The sequence below is a fragment of the Rhinolophus hipposideros genome (genome assembly GCF_964194185.1).
Source record: "Rhinolophus hipposideros genome assembly, chromosome: 25".
Taxonomy (NCBI): domain Eukaryota; kingdom Metazoa; phylum Chordata; class Mammalia; order Chiroptera; family Rhinolophidae; genus Rhinolophus; species Rhinolophus hipposideros.
The window spans coordinates 26431503-26447123 of record NC_138071.1 but is presented as its reverse complement, the minus strand read 5'-3'; the positions used below and the strand labels follow the sequence as shown (position 1 = coordinate 26447123).

At 44.4% G+C, this 15621-nt stretch overlaps 1 long non-coding RNA gene across 2 annotated transcripts in view; it reads left to right on the top strand.

The window, feature by feature from the left end:
• LOC308492793 overlaps positions 1–10083 on the top strand; it is a 32545-nt gene extending 22462 nt beyond the window's left edge. For both annotated transcript variants that reach the window (XR_013992570.1, XR_013992571.1), the window contains 2 exons: positions 3762–3851; positions 5210–10083. This is a non-coding gene — a long non-coding RNA (uncharacterized lncRNA). The remainder of the gene's footprint in view (positions 1–3761; positions 3852–5209) is intronic.
• Positions 10084–15621: the final 5538 nt, after the last annotated feature.

Sequence of the window (15621 nt, the reverse complement as noted above, 5' to 3'; positions counted from 1 at the left end):
CCTGTTTGCCCAGTTGTTGACTTGAATCAGGATTCACAGGAGGCCGGTTCTAAATGCATTTGCAGTAATAGCGATCCTTTGGTGTAATGTAGAAAGAATCCATAGACAGCAGGAGACAAGAAAGCTGGAGAGGATTTATCATATGTGATTTGTCCATCCGATCAACAGTGACTCCCTTCGACGAACAAAGTCTTGAAACATGCATGGGTGTGTGTGGGGGGGGGGCTTCTACACCTTTGAAAAGCATTTTAGTAGTTGTTGTCTATAGACAGGGAACCCGATTCCTTCTTCCTGGTTGTTCCAGCCTACATGGCTTGCATTCCAAAGGTCTCCTCATGGTCCCACATGACATCTCCCACGTTAGCATCATGTCTATCTTCCAGCCAGCAGGAAAGGGGAAGAGGAAAGACAGCCTCTCTCTTTAAGAGCATTCGGCACTATCACCTACATCTCATTGACCAGACTACACTTGGCCTCACTTAACTCCAAGGGAAATGTTTTTCTTTCGTGAAGCTGTACACCCAACCAACAGCCAAGAAGAAGATAGAACAGATTGGAGTGGGGGAAGGAGGAGAACACTCTATCCCTGCTTCGCCACGCCTCTTGAGAGCTGCCGTGGGGTGGAATCTGTGAACCCTGTTAGAGCTAAGATGGAAACTTCAGGTGTTAGCCCTGGAAGGACCATTAACATGATGTTGGCACTAACCGAGGAGGAAAACAGGAGGAGACAAGGAAAATACGATTTTTATCCTGATTCTTCCACTACGTTTGGGGAGTCCCAGATATGAGTGCATACATTTAGGAGGATGAGGAGAGTGTGGTTTAAGGATATCGAGATGATTTTAAAGGAGAAGTGTCGAGGGATAGTTGAGAACCTGGAACCTAGAATGGGCAAAGTGGGGAATAAGGAATGGGAACAGGGAGAAGGTGCCCTCTCTGGTTGGGAGGTTGAAGGGAGAGGGACATCTTCAGGAGAATACTGGGCATCAGATGTACAAGGAGATGTAAGAAAGGGAGTTTAGGGAAAACGTGAAGGAGGAAGAACTCCCCCAGTGATTGGGGGTTCTACAGAGTGGCTGCAGGGCTGGCAGGATTGGGTTGCAGGACCTGAAGTAAAACGAGAAGGTGAGATGGAGGCTGCCACTAGAGATTATTTTCAATATCAGGAGTGTTGTGGTCACTCTTGGGTTGTGAAAGAATTCACAAGGCACAAAGGAGTAGAAGCTAGAACATTTATTTAAGAAGAGAAGCACCGGCAGAGTAGTTGCCAGGGGCAGAGTCCAATGTAGATAGCTGCCCCAAGTTTCTGTTTCGCTGGGGTTTCATATTTTTCAATGCAGGATGTAGGGTGCTTGTCAGCATGCAGGGATTTGTCGTTCTTCAGGGAACTGTGCTGTTCCCACAGCTAGCGGGGGGATTCAGAGGCAAGCCCTTAATTTTAAGCTCGTTTCTGTTAACTCACAAGCTCGTTCCTGTTAACTCTTTACCTGTCTCATCAAGGAGGTGTCATGGGAGAGGTGGAGCAGGGACAGGAAAGGGGCAAGCAACCAGGTTCTAAACCAAAGCTCCAAGTATTTATGAAACTGGAATACAAAGGCCACCTCTTTGAGGAAAAAAAAAAGCTAATTAAAACATTCAAATCTCTTGTTAACAAAAGGAATCGGCTATAATGAAAGGGAAACTGAAGCACATCCCTGAAGAGGAAAGAAGTTTTGTTTCTGGGGGGCACTTGTGTTGTGTGCTGATAAGAGAACTCAAAGGATACAGAATATTTACAACCCAGGGAGTTACACAAAGAGCTGTTTGCCAACTTATTGAGTTAGACAGTCTTCAGGAAGACTAGCCTTGCCCGTGCTCTGTCTTAAGTGGTTATTTCTCTGTTGTGCTTTCCTGTCATTCAATATAAAATAAAATTAAGACTTCCTTGCTGTCAGATAGTTTTATTATGAGAATCTGTTTTCAGCCCATCTAAAGTATAAACTATTGTTATTTCTAGAATCCTGAAGGATCCTGCAATGTGTGTTAGGTCGTTGTGAGAGAGGCCGTAAGAAACCATTAGTGTAAAGGATGATAGAATTATGAAGTGTATTTCTGAATTACCTGCTACCTCTCTGAACGCACAATGAAGTCTGAGGTTATCCACCAAATGCTCAGCTGTTGGGTCTCCACACCGTAGAAAGACATCGCATGCTTCAGGTTTGAGATGGTTGATAAGATTCACTGGTTTCTTCCGCAGAGGTGTGCTTTTAAAGCTTGAATAAGACATGACATTGTCTTCAGTAGTTATACAGCCTAAAGTTATACTTTCACAGGTTAATATTTTATCCTCTGCAAACTGTCTCAGCCCCCGGAGGGCTCTCTCCCTGAGCCAGAGAACCTGGCTTGGAAATAGAAGACCAATTCTAGCCCATCCCAGGGAGAATACCTGGACGGAGAAGGAGAAAATTAAGAAAACTAAGATATGCCGAAATAACCACTGTTGCTGGAAGAAGCTCTTAAGGTCCAGTGACAAATGGTGCACACACAGGATGAATCCGAGGAGATTCATCACACAAGATGGTGGGCAGAGTGCGGGCAGGCCCTCTGGGTCTGAGAAGGCTTCCTGGAAGCTCTGCTAAAGCTGGTTCTCATCTTAGCTGGAGCCCAGGAGCCCTGGGGGGCTTTTACCATACCTGGGCTCTACTGCAGACGTTTTGATTCAAATGGTCTGGCATGGGGCCTGAGAAATGGCACTTTTCTGACCTCTTCTGGTAGTTCTAATTTATATTTGGAGTGAAGAACCACCGACCACCATATTAAAGCTTCACCATTTGCTCATTCCAGAAAAAAAAAAAAATCTTTACATTGATGTCAATAAGGAAGAAAAAACTGGAAATGCAGGACCCATTTAAAAGGCCAAAATTAGGAATAAACAGGGGGCACCCAGATTTGAACTGGGGACCTCTTGATCTGCAGTCAAATGCTCTACCCCTGAGCTATACCCCCTTCCGCCATGATATGCCTTAATTAATACTTTTCGTCTGAACAGCCACACCCAGACTACCTGTAAACCTATGAGTTGCCACTTGAAGATGGACCTCTTGTGAGAGCTCCCAGGCTTGCCGCAGCGAGCACTCATCAGCCTGCTGTGCACCAGGAGGCAGGATTCCTCCGCAGAAGACCTGTACCCTGTGTCCTCTTGGCCTATAGCCCTTGGGTGTGGGCACTGCCTGGAGAAGCATTGGCACTGGCTGCTGGAATGGCCCTCAGTGTTGAATGACTGTGCCCATCATGTGGAGTTCCTAACAAACAGAAACCATGTGATTGAGGTGTTTCTCCAAACCCACTTAATGAGGGCCTGACCCTCATAGGTCAACATTGCTTCAGGGTGCTTTCTACTGAACTATAATCTAGGACATGAGGTGACATGAAGACAAATACTGGTATAAGTGTAAAGTAAGATTTGTTAGAGAGAAGTTACAAACAATGCATCAGGGTGTCTGCAGTTCCCCCCATTTTTTTTATCCCAAGGAAGCATGTTCTTGGGCTGGACACAGTTGGACACACCTCACCAAGTATTCCAAAAGAGACATTCTTTTTCTATACCATATCACATATTTATAGGTAAGTTTAGAGGGACCACATAACAGTGGAAGCTTTTTGGTGAAGGAAATGATCATAATGGAAGACAGGAGAGTGTAGCGCTTTGACATTAATTGCGTAGGAAGTTGGCACACTAACACCAGGATCAGCTAAAATCTTGTATTTTTCCATTGAACCAGCTGAGTCCTGCTAAACCATGTAGAGTGGAGTAGTGAAGAGGAAGAGAGAACCAGGACCATCTGGCAGACAACAGATTCCTTTCTATTCATGTAAGTTGTATTTTTCTAGAAAATTTTCCATGTCATCTCAATAGTGTATTTAATTGGCATAAAGTTACTCATAATTGTCTTATGATCTTTTTAACATCTTTGGAAATTGTAGTAATGTATCCTTTTAAATTCCTTATAAGGTTATTAGTGTTTTCTCATTTTACTTGGTCAGTCTTATCTGGGTTACCATTTTCATTATTTGTTTCTAAGAACAACTTTTGCTTCATTGACTGTTTTGTATATTTGTTTTCTGTTTCATCAATGTATGCTTTCATTAATTAATCCTTGTTATTTTACTATTCTTTCTTTGGGTTTATTTTACTGTCCCTTTTGTGCCTTTTAGGAATAGATGCTTAGTTAATTGTCACCTTATCTTTTCAGAACTCTGTAGGTGCATGAAGGCTATAACTTGCCCTCTAAGTACTGCTATCGTTGTAACTGACAAGTTTCAATATCTAGCAGTTTCATCATTTAGTTAACAATAGTTTCGAATTCCTAATTCAATTGCAATTTCTTCTTTGATCCATGAGTTATGTATACCTTTTAGACCCGGAAAGCACTCTAAAAGCATTGCATCTTTGTTTCTTCGCACTGTCTACACGGCATGCCCTTCCCCCGCACTGCCTGGACACTAAGCTTCCAGACGCAGCTGAGTCACCACCTCTGCAGATCTGTCACCAAGTCTGCCCCAAGAGGTAGCCCAGCTCCACTCTAAGCTCTTTTCTATCATATCTAATACAATTTTATGTTGCAAATCTCTCTTCCACATGAGAAGTAGAGCTTCTGGAAAAAGGTGAGGGATGGGATGTCTGTCGTGACTAGATTTCGTTCATCTCTGTATCCCCCCACAAAGCCTGGCCTCTTGCTCAGCACAAATGAAGTATCTGAAGAATTTAATTGAGGGGGCTGATTGCTCTCAGGGGTTTTGTCCCTGCTGAGAGAGAGAGAGAGAGAAAGAGAGAGAGAGAGAAAGAGAGAGAGAGAGAAAGAGAGAGAGAGAGAGAGAGAGAGAGAGAGAAGGGGACGCTGCAGGGCTGTGGGCAGAGGGTCCCTAGATGGATTCCTGAGGCAAGGGGGAATAGACAGCAGGAAGAATGACCTGTTCTCAGTGGGCAGGCTGCCTACAGGTCAACCCTGCTTCTCAGGATGGCAAAGTGATGGGTGTGGCTTCAACATTGCAAAGGTATTAGCTAGAAGAATATATTCATTCATTTGTTGGGAGACAGGATACATCACTAGCCTAAATCTAATGCTTACACTGCGGACTAAGAGATCTCTGATTTAAGTCTCCATGCCAACTACTTAGTCTTAATTTTATTCGTTGGCCTGTTGTTAAATGTCTTCATCCCTCTCCCCAGGCAGGTGGGTAAGCGTGATGGAGATCAGGAACGTTCTGGTCCAAGGCAAGAAGATTCCAGCTCTGAGACCTTGTCTGACTCAGGAGCTCACGCCTGTTCAGTGCCGACTTCTCCCCAATCCCAGGGGTCTTCCCAGCGGGGCACGGGATCTGTTTGAGACAACAGCCTTCGTTGCCACAATGACAGACTCAGAAGGCCTGGGGGAGCCAGAGAATTACTTGGCCTTGGAAATGGGAGAAACAGCAACAAAAAGAGAAAAAGTCAAGCCAAGAGGAGCACTGGAGGAGCGTTCTAGATTGGCAGGGTGGTGCGGGAGGCAGAGGAAGGGGCATAGCCTTGAGCATGTGCGATGCCAAGACCCTGAGCAGGGCCCACGGGGCCCACAGCCTACCTCACGTGGTCTCACACAGCGCACCCTCTGTCCCCCCAAACACACCCGGGCCCTAAGAGTCCTAAGTGACAGTGAAGCACTGTGTCCCAGAAACCAGGCGCCTGCACCCCGAGCCTCGGCAGTTGTTCCTGCCGCCCAAGGCCCCAGCCCTTCAGAATCGGGCACCACGCCGAGGAGCGGTTCTGACTTGCTTCCTTGCTATTCGCCAGGCTCAGGGAGATTCCGCCAAACTACACACCTGGGCTTCTGGGGCCTGTGGTCCAAGGGGAACAGGCAAGGTCAGGCGTCACCATGCTGCCGTCCACCACCACGATTCCGTTCTCGGAATGCCTGAGGAAAGGTGCAGAAAGTCGTCTTCCTCTTTCACTGGCCTCGGAGCCACCGACTGACCCGGGCCGACTGACCTGGGCCGTTGGTTCAAAATGTATGAGCTTCACACACATTGAGACTTTTTATTACATAAAGTGGGCTTTGTGGAAACAGTCCTGTAGCGACTAGGAAGCAATTCAAGGAGGATAAGAAGCCCCGCGAACTCCTTTCCTGGCTGGGGATCAGCTCGTGCCTGATCATAGCACCTCTGCCACAGGGAACAGAGGGACAAGCATCCTCCTGTACACTGGTGGCCTGGCTCTCGTGGCCACGGGAAAGACGAACTCAACGTCCACTGCTACCGAGATCACTGCCTTTAGCAGACGCTCTCCGAGGCAGTCCGTTCAGCAATACAGGGACTCACACAGCCCCTTTGTTCATTTACCCGAGGGCGGGTTTGTAGCTGATAGTAACAACTGCCATTGAGTACTAGGTATTGTTGTAAGTGCTTTAAATTCTCACAGAAAGAAAAGCCTCTGAGGTGGGACCATGATTGTGCTCCATTTTAGAGATGCCAAAACTGAGGCACATGAGAGCTTGAGCAACTTATCCGAGGTGACACCTCTGACTCACCCTCCGGGCATCTGGGAGGCTCTGACAAAGAACCAAAACCAGATGTTCCTGGGAACTTTGGAGATGCTCCCCTCACTTCTAGAGGTGTGCCAGGAACAACTGGTCTTCAGAGCTGCTGCCCAGCTGGCATTTAGTGAGTCAAGGAGTGTAACTGGACAGTAGCTCTCCTAATGCTCTCAGCCTCCTTCAAATTGTCCTCGTCTTTGTTGACACAACCGCCTAGAAACTAACCCCAACCCCCCCAAACTTTAGCCTGCCACTGAGGAATCTGGGGCTTCAGAAATGCAACTCTGCACTCAGTGGCCTGCCTGAGACCAAGCACCATTTATCCCTGACTGGGAACGTGGGTGGGAAGACTACTCAAAATTGCACATAAATGAGGGGGCACCCAGATTTGAACTGGGGACCTGTTGATCTGCAGTCAAACGCTCTACCCCTGAGCTATACCCCCTCAGATACTAATGTAACATAATTGATACCTTTCATCTGTGTGGTAACACTCAGCTCTGCATAATAGTTATAGCCTCTTCCTGGACTGAGTTGTTAGAAGCTGCCAGACTGGCTCCTAGTAAGACACCTTCCCTCAACTCTGCAGATTTCCAGGCCTTGTCCCTGGGCGGGCTCATCAGAGAGGAAAAAAAGAGCGATACTGCCTGAAGAACCCCCAAGCCATTTCCCATTGACATGTTGGTTTAGCTGGCCAACCATTTCCAAAGCCACCCACCTACCTAGGTTCTCAGTGCTGCACCTTTCTTCCTTCAGTGAAGACAGAAATGGACTCTAATTGGGACAGTGTCCCAGAGCTCCAGTCGTTGGGGTTTGTAGGAACAACGCTGCAGAATCCCTGTGTGCCTTGTTAGAGTAGGTAAGCCAGGCTTTTGGCCTGTGAGTTTGAGGCAAGTGTATGTTTGAGCTCTGGTTGGAGGAACCACTTCCCCAGAGGAAAATGTCAACCCCGCGTGGAGAACCTGGCTGCTCTGATTTGGCTCAGGAGGCCTGTCCACCACTCCACTGTGCCAAACTGTTTCGGTAGGAAGGGGAGGGTGATAATGTAGGGTTACCACTCACTGTATGTCCCTGGGAAGGCTGCTGTATCTGCAGCTCCCTGGTCTGCCCTGGAAAAGCCCAGCAGAATTCTGCATGAGGGTCCTTGCCTTCTCTTTGAGGACCCAATAGAGTTGATGAAATGAGATGTGTACGGAAGGGGGGAAAAGCCATATGCCAATAAGAGGGGGCACACCTGGCATGTTAGTACAGGAAGACTTGGGAGCAGTTGTGCAGGGGACACCCTCAGGAAGGATCGTAATTGGATGAAAGGAAAGTGGAACATGAGCGACTGCTATGAATAGGAAAACTGATAGGGTAGGGGGCACCCGGATTCGAACCAGGGACCTGTTGATCTGCAGTCAAATGCTCTACCCCTGAGCTATACCCCCTCACCTGTTTGGTACATCCAATGAACTACCTTTTCACCTGTGTTGCAACACCCACATCTATGCCCTGAAATGTATTAATTCTTAGGAAGTTCTGGAGATATGAAAAATTTGCCTTACAGCAAAATTGGTTAGTACTTTTTGGCCCCCAGAAACCTTTGCTCACAATCTTTGAGTCTCCTCTTTCTTGGTATTGCTTGAAAGGCACCTGTTTGGAAAGTCTTTGCCACGAGCTGGCCACCCCTTCCTTCCTTCCTCGCCCCACAAGGTGCATGTACTTTAAACTTGCCCCCCCACACTCTCTCCCTGCGCCTCCCCTACGTCACTGGCTGGCCTGGGTGCTTCATGGCCCATCTCCTCCCCTCTGCTCTTCTTTCCTCTCACCGCAGCTACTTCTTGGCTTTGGGCAGTGTCTTCACTGAACCCAGGAAGCCCAATTATTTGAATAATTACACCTGAGGGACCACAGCTGAGCTGCCATCCTGGGGCCCTGGAAGCCACCCCAGCTGTCCCAAGGGACCTTAAACCAGAAGGTGGCAGAACTGAAGCAGCAGGGAGTGCTCCCAGAAACCCTATAGGACCAGAGATGCCTCTGCTGGACGAGCTTTGGCAGGAGGCACAGCTCTGCAGACCTACAAGTGAACCATGTCCTTGCCAATGGGCAGGCGCCCAGGGAGGCACCACCGAGCTCAGAAGGCTGCAGCAGCTCCCAGAGGGTGGAGAAAAGACACCTGCCAGGGGCACGTGCGGCCTACCATCCCACCAGCTCATCCCTCAACAGTAACCCCATGCAGCCACCAGGTACTTGCCTGAGGCCCCACAGAAGTGATGATTTCTTACCAGCTTTTGCACCAACCCCTCGGTGGTCCCGCTCCAGTGGTGGGATATGCTTGGCTTCCCAGATTGCCCTGTGTCTGTGACTTTGCCACCTTGCCATGTTCTAGGACGGCTCCTTAGTGACTGTCTGCTGATCCTGCAACTCCCCTTTCTGGACTGGTACTTCTCCCAGCTCATCCTGTAAGTGTGCAAGGTCTTATTTCTATAATAATTCCCTTATTCAATAATACTTAGTGGTGAGGCTTTTCTGATTGAACACTGACTGCCCCATCTCACTGGGTTTATTTTATTAACATTTTCTTTCATGGATGAAACATATAGAAATGCACAAATCTTAAGTGTTCAGCTTTATGAATAATAAAAACTAAATACACTTGCGTATTCCCACATCCAGATCTGGAAACATTACTCAGAGGTGGATAGAAAGGAGATACGAGGGGTAGAGTTGAGCATGGCTCTTCTCTGCGTGTACCCATTTATACAGCCTCAACTTCTCAGTAATTTTAATGTCTTATATTTCAGAAAAGTAAAGCAAGAGGTCTGAGGAGACAAACATAAAAATCAATATAAACCAAAACAAAAAACCTAGTGGTATATCATATTGATAACATAATGACAAAACTGAAAAAAACATAGGTGGTATATGTTCTAAGAAAACAAGAGCTATTGAGCTATAATGAGAGATTGAACTTGACTTGGTAAGTTGTTTTGCTTTAACTTACGAAACCTATTTTTGAGCAACTGAGTAAAAATATTGATATTTCGGGGAACCAGGATTCTGTGAGAGACAGGAGATATAAATATGGGGTACAAGGAGGCAAGGAAGAACTGTGGGGTCAGACTGGAATTGTAAGTAGCTGTGTGAATATGCGTGTGCACACACACACACACACACACACACACACTCCCTGACTCTGTCCCCTGAAAGGAGTTACAAACAGCAACTCAGTTGCACTGAGCACTTCTCAAGCCCGTATCATGGTCACTAAATACCATTAAAAGGAACTAGGAACTCTGGGAGAAACGGCTGACTCCAGGGCTGGTGAGGAAACCTAAAAGATGAACAATGGAACATCCTGTGCCAGAAAGTAAGAAAGTGCTCATAAACTGAGCCCAAAGAGACTCACTACTCGCTAACTTTAGGACCATTGAGTGTCAAAACAAATAAAGATAGGAATGCCTTCTAGCTCATTAAGGAACCTATGAATCCATATAAGGTTTTGTTTTTGTTTTTGTTTTTTGTTAGATGGAGAAAGGAAAGCTCTTCTTTACAAAAAAAAAGTCAACTAATAAATGTAAAAAGAATGGAAAAAATGTAAAATCACCATTTTATAACCACCATCTAAAAATTGATTTAGGTAAGAACCATTAATGGATGCTAAATTTGTTAGGTGAAACTCGTTGGAGAACAGGCTATATTAATAGAAGAATTTGTCTAACACCACTTTAATTGAATAATCAAATTCATCTTCATCAACAGTAGAACGAATTGACCACATTACCCCTCAACATAATGCACTGAGAAGGACATAATATCACCTATGTATACATTTTGCTAGAATATTGAACTTCAATCTAAATAATGAGGAAACGATAGTAACCCCTATCCCAACTTTTAACACATCTGTTGGCCTATTTTTTAACTTTATATACTCTTTCTCCCACTGTTGTGACTGTGAGATCCAGCCATGCTTTTGTATGTATGTTACTGCAGAGACATTCTGCAAAACACTCTATAAATAACGTGCGACGCCATTTTGGGCCTATTTTTTAACTCTATGTATCTTTCTCCCTTTATTATGTTTGTGATATCCAGCCGTAGTATTATATGTAAGAATGGTTTGTTCACTTTCATTGCTGGATAGTATTCTGCTATATGAATACTCATTATGTATTTATCTGATGAGCACATGCACGCATTTCTATGAGGTATACACCTAGGAGTAGAGTTGCTGGATCATAGGTAGGCAACTGATCTGTTTTGGTAGTTAATGGTGTGTAATTTGCCAAAGTGGTTGTATGTACCAATTTAATGGCCATTTAGATATCGTCTTATGTGAAGTTTCGGCTCCAGTCCATTTTCCTATTGGCTTGTCTGTTTTTTTTTTCTCATTGATTTGTAGGCATTACTTTTATATTTGGATTTAAGCCCCTTGTTAATTATATGAATTTCGAATATCTTTTCTTTGCCCTTTCACCTTCTTAATGGTGTCCCTGGACAAACCAAATGTTTATTTATAATAGTCTGATTTAGCAATCTTTTTCTTTATGATTAGTGCTCTCTGTGTTCTCCATAGTAAAGCTTTACCTTTTCACTAGGTCACAAAGATATTCTTTTATGTTTCCTCCCAGAAACACGTTGTCTTATCTTTTACATTCAGAGCTACAGCCCACCAGGAATTGATTTTGGTGTACAGGGCGAGTCTAGACCTTTTTCCCATATTGTTATCCAACTAACTCAGCATCGTTCATTGGAGAAAATATTCTTTCCCCCACTGCTCTGCAGCACCACGTTTGTCATAAGTCAGGTGCCATGTTTGTGTAGGTCTGTTTCTGGACTTTCCATCCTGTCCCATTAACCTGCATATTTACTCACGCACCATTACACGCTGTCTTACTACTTCATAGTGTATCTGATAGTGTAACCCCCCACTTTGTTCTCCTTCTTCATGAGAGTATTGCTGTTTCTGGCCTTTAGAATGTCCACAAAAATTTTAGAATCAGCATGTAAATATCCACAAGAAAATTATATGGTTGTGATTACTCTGAAAGCTATAGATAAAGATGGGAGAAAAGCTGATATTGTTACTATACTTAGCTTTCATTCTATTAACTTAGTATTTCCCTCCACTTTGTAGGTCTTTAATTTTTCTCAGTGATGTTTTGTAGTTTTCTGTAGGAAGATATTGTACCTCTTTGATTATTTTTATTCCTCAGTAGTTGAGTTTTTAATTTTTTTGTTATAGATTTGTTTGAAATTTTTCTCTTTTTAATTTCTGTCATTCCTTTCTGTATTTCCATCTGCTTTGATTTGAATCACTTTCCTTATGCCTTAAAAATTCCCCTTTAATTTCCTTTAGTGTGGGTGTGCTACTAACGAATTGTCTGTTTTTGTTTGTCTGGAAGTGTCTCTTTGTTATAGTTTCATGTTTGAGGAATGTTTTTTGGGGGTGCAGAATTCTAAATTGGCACGTATTTTCTTTCAGTACTTTTAAGGAATCATCTGTCGTCTAGTGGCTTCCTTTTTTTTTTTCTGTTGAGAACTTAGCAGTAGGTCTTATCTTATGTTCCCTTGAAAAGAGTATGTCCTTTTTATCTGGTTATTTATAATGTTTTCCTTTTTCTTTTGGTTTTAACTTATTTCACTAATGAGCTTAGGCATGGTTTCCTTTTGATTTATTCTAATTGGAATTGTATTCTTGTAGCTGTGGCTTGTCTCATTTCATTAGTTTTGAAGAATTATAGGTCATTATCCCTTTAAGTATTACTCCTGCCTCTTTCTCTTTCTCCTTTCCTTCTGGGGTTCCAATTACACATATGTTAGGCCATTTCACCATGTCCTATATTCTTTTTTACGTTTCCTGTATTTTCCATTCCTTTGTCTCTCTGTGCATCAGTCTGGATATTTTCTTATGATTTCTTCCCCCAGAAAATCACTTTACTAATTCTTGCTTCTGCTATGGCTGCTCTGTTGTTAAACCCATCATCTATGGAGTTATTTATATTATAGAATTACTGTTTAATTCTCTTTTATTGCATCCAATTCTCTGTTGAAATTATCCATCTTGTCATTTATTAATCACATATAAACTTATCAATCACAGTTAGTTTAAAATCCATGTCTGGCAACTTCACTCTCTGGCTCCCTGTGAATTTGTATCTATATCTGTGCTGCTCTTGATTTTCAGTCAATTTTATCTTTTGCAGGCTTGGCTGTTTTTGATTAAGTGACAGACACTATATTTGGAAACTTAGGGATACTGTGAGGCTCTGTAAGATGTTGTCTTGTTCCCGAGATTTACTTTCCCTTCTGGCAGCAGGCCGGGTGAGAGCTGAGAACGACGTGAGTCCAAATTGGACTTCAGTATTTAGGAAGCTGGTCTAGTCCTGCTAGGGTCCAAACTGCAGGTTTGGCATGTTTATCAGGGCCTCTCTTTTTGGCAGCTGTGACTCCAATATTTGTCCCCTCACTGTGGCTCACTTGGACTTTGGTCCTACCCTCTTGACATCTCTCCCCACCCCCCCTTAAAGAAACCATTCACAGATCCTCAAGAGTAATCTTTCCGAATGTCTATTTTGTTTTGTACCCCCTGCTCAGAGTCCATCAGTTACTCTCCAAGTCCTAAGTCAGTGGTTTTCAAAGTGTGCTCTGTGGAAATTCTTCGGAGACTACCAGTGGAGATGTGGGAGGCCAAGCTCTCGAGGGGCTTGTGAAACCGCCCCTACATGTCCCCACAGGTCACTTCCTCATTGATCTGATTTCTCTATTGCACTTCTCAGGTTTTCATATAAAGAAGGGGGTTTAGAGCTAAAATTATTTGACAGCCCTTGACTTAGATAATACAATCTAAATTATGAACATAACAAAATGGACCGTTTATGACCTGACCTTGGTCTTATCCCTCACCACTCGCCCCATCCCACGATCAGCCATCATTGTAACCACATTGAACTTCTTACCCTTCTATGCATGGCCTCCCAGTCCCCCACGCTTTAGACTTCTGATTTCTGTCTGGAATGTTCCTCGCCCCACCTCATCTGCCTAGCAATCTGTTCCTGATGTTTCACTGTTTGGTTCAAGTTGCTTGCTTTGAGAAACCTTCCCTGACTACTGAATGTTGTTTTCACATCCATCCCCTTATCATTGTTGGTTTGCACGTCCGTCTCACTGGACAGTGAGCTCCTTGCAGCAGTGCCTACATCTTTCACCACTGTGTTAGCCCGGAGCGGGTTTTGTTGAACACATGACCTTGAATGTTTGTTTTCCTAGGACAGTTACAATGTCAAGATACCCTTTTACCCAGATGAATCTGTAAAATCTTGTCCCAGATTTTTCTATAGTTGGGGATCCAAATTACATCTCCCAGACTCTCTCTTAGCACCAGTAAGTGACATAAAAACCTTCGTTATATAAAATCCCTGGGTATTTTGTTTAGAAAATATGATCACTTTGATTATATGCTCTTTGTGCCCATCATAGGCTGAGGACCTGGTAGGTACTCAGTGTGGACTTGTTGACTGATTTCTACTGAGTGGGTTTTGTCCCTAGCCCACTAGAAAGGACTCGGTATCCCTATAAAATAATCCGGTTTCATCTACTATGTGATGTGACTGCCTTCTGCCCTGAAAGCTATAGGCAGTATTGGATTCATCACAAGGTCATCAAAAATTGATGACTCAAGGTCAGCCTTATAAAACTTCAACATCTCTTGTATGAGTCAGAATCTGACTAATAAGCTTGTTTCTATTACAGTTAGTAATTGTCATTGCTGAGTGGGCCATGTTCTGCACAGTAAATGTTCCTGAATGTACACGGTGAGAAATCTCATTTTTATAACTAAAACACTATTTTCAAAAGCTGTGGAAACTTAGTTATGGGAAAATTAAATAACTTCAGTTATTGAATTTTTAAAAATAAATCTAAAAATAAACTCTGATGCTTGTTTCCTATGTCTGGATTTTTCCACATTTGGAGTTTGCTTGAAGTAAGACCCACCTATATCCTTTCACTGTACTCCCCATCCTTACTGGCTCAGGGTGACCTCACTTCTGCCCTGAAGAGTCCAGGCCCAGAGCTTTTCCCTCTGCTCAGGGAGCCCAGAATGCTCTGGGGTTCAATCCTTCATTCCTGAGGCTCAAACCTCTGACCCCAGGGCAGATTCAGGGGTCCTGGGATGGGTCACTCTCTAAGCTGTTGTCAGTCACTGACACTCTCAGAGTAGGCAAGTTTTGACATCAGCATATCAGAATAACTGAGGCTGTGGAAGGTTCTAGAAAGCCTGAAGGGCAATCATGGCTGCCAGGGCACTGATACTTCCCCACCCATTTGCCACATGGCCATCTTGTCCCTGGCTCTCTAAAGTCACGTCAGGAGCTTCCCTCTAGGTTGGCTGAGAATGTCATCATGGTGGAAATTCAACAGCCCCTGAGACTCCCTGGAGCTGTGCTTCTCAGAGGTACGGACAGACCCCACCCCCAGGAAGAAAGCTCAGAGCGATGGCGGTTGGAGCAGAAGAGCGGTCTTGAAGCATCGAATCATCAACTTTCAGTGTTTTATAAGTCAAAACAATCTTATGAAATTCAAACAAGCATGGGAATGTTACAATAGGACTACAAGATTTACATGGACTGGTAAAGTATGATAACTCAGTACAACTTCTGGTTTGCTGAGGACCATTTCAGGCAGTGTTCAGACCCACAGGACACACACTCACTTTTCTCACTTTTCTCTGACCTTGACAGCCATGGTGTCATACCTATGAGGTGCTGGTCCACAGCCAGCTGATCCTAGGACCTGCAGAGCCTCCTGGCACAAGAGCCGGAAAGGAGGTCACCCCTCAGAACCAGGCCGAGAAAACCAGCCCCCTCTGCAGCTTTCCCTGGGGGCTTCTAGAAGGAACCTGGGGCTCACCTTGTGGAGGAAATTCCAGAGCCAAGTGCAAATTCTCAGTGCTTTGCCACCCTGAGATCTTCAGGGCAACGTTCTCTGTGGGAGCCCCTGCTTTCAAAAAACTTATGTTCTATGGTGAGTTAGGACACTCTTACCTTGTTAACATTTTTCTCCAAGTGCCAAACGAATGGTACCAATA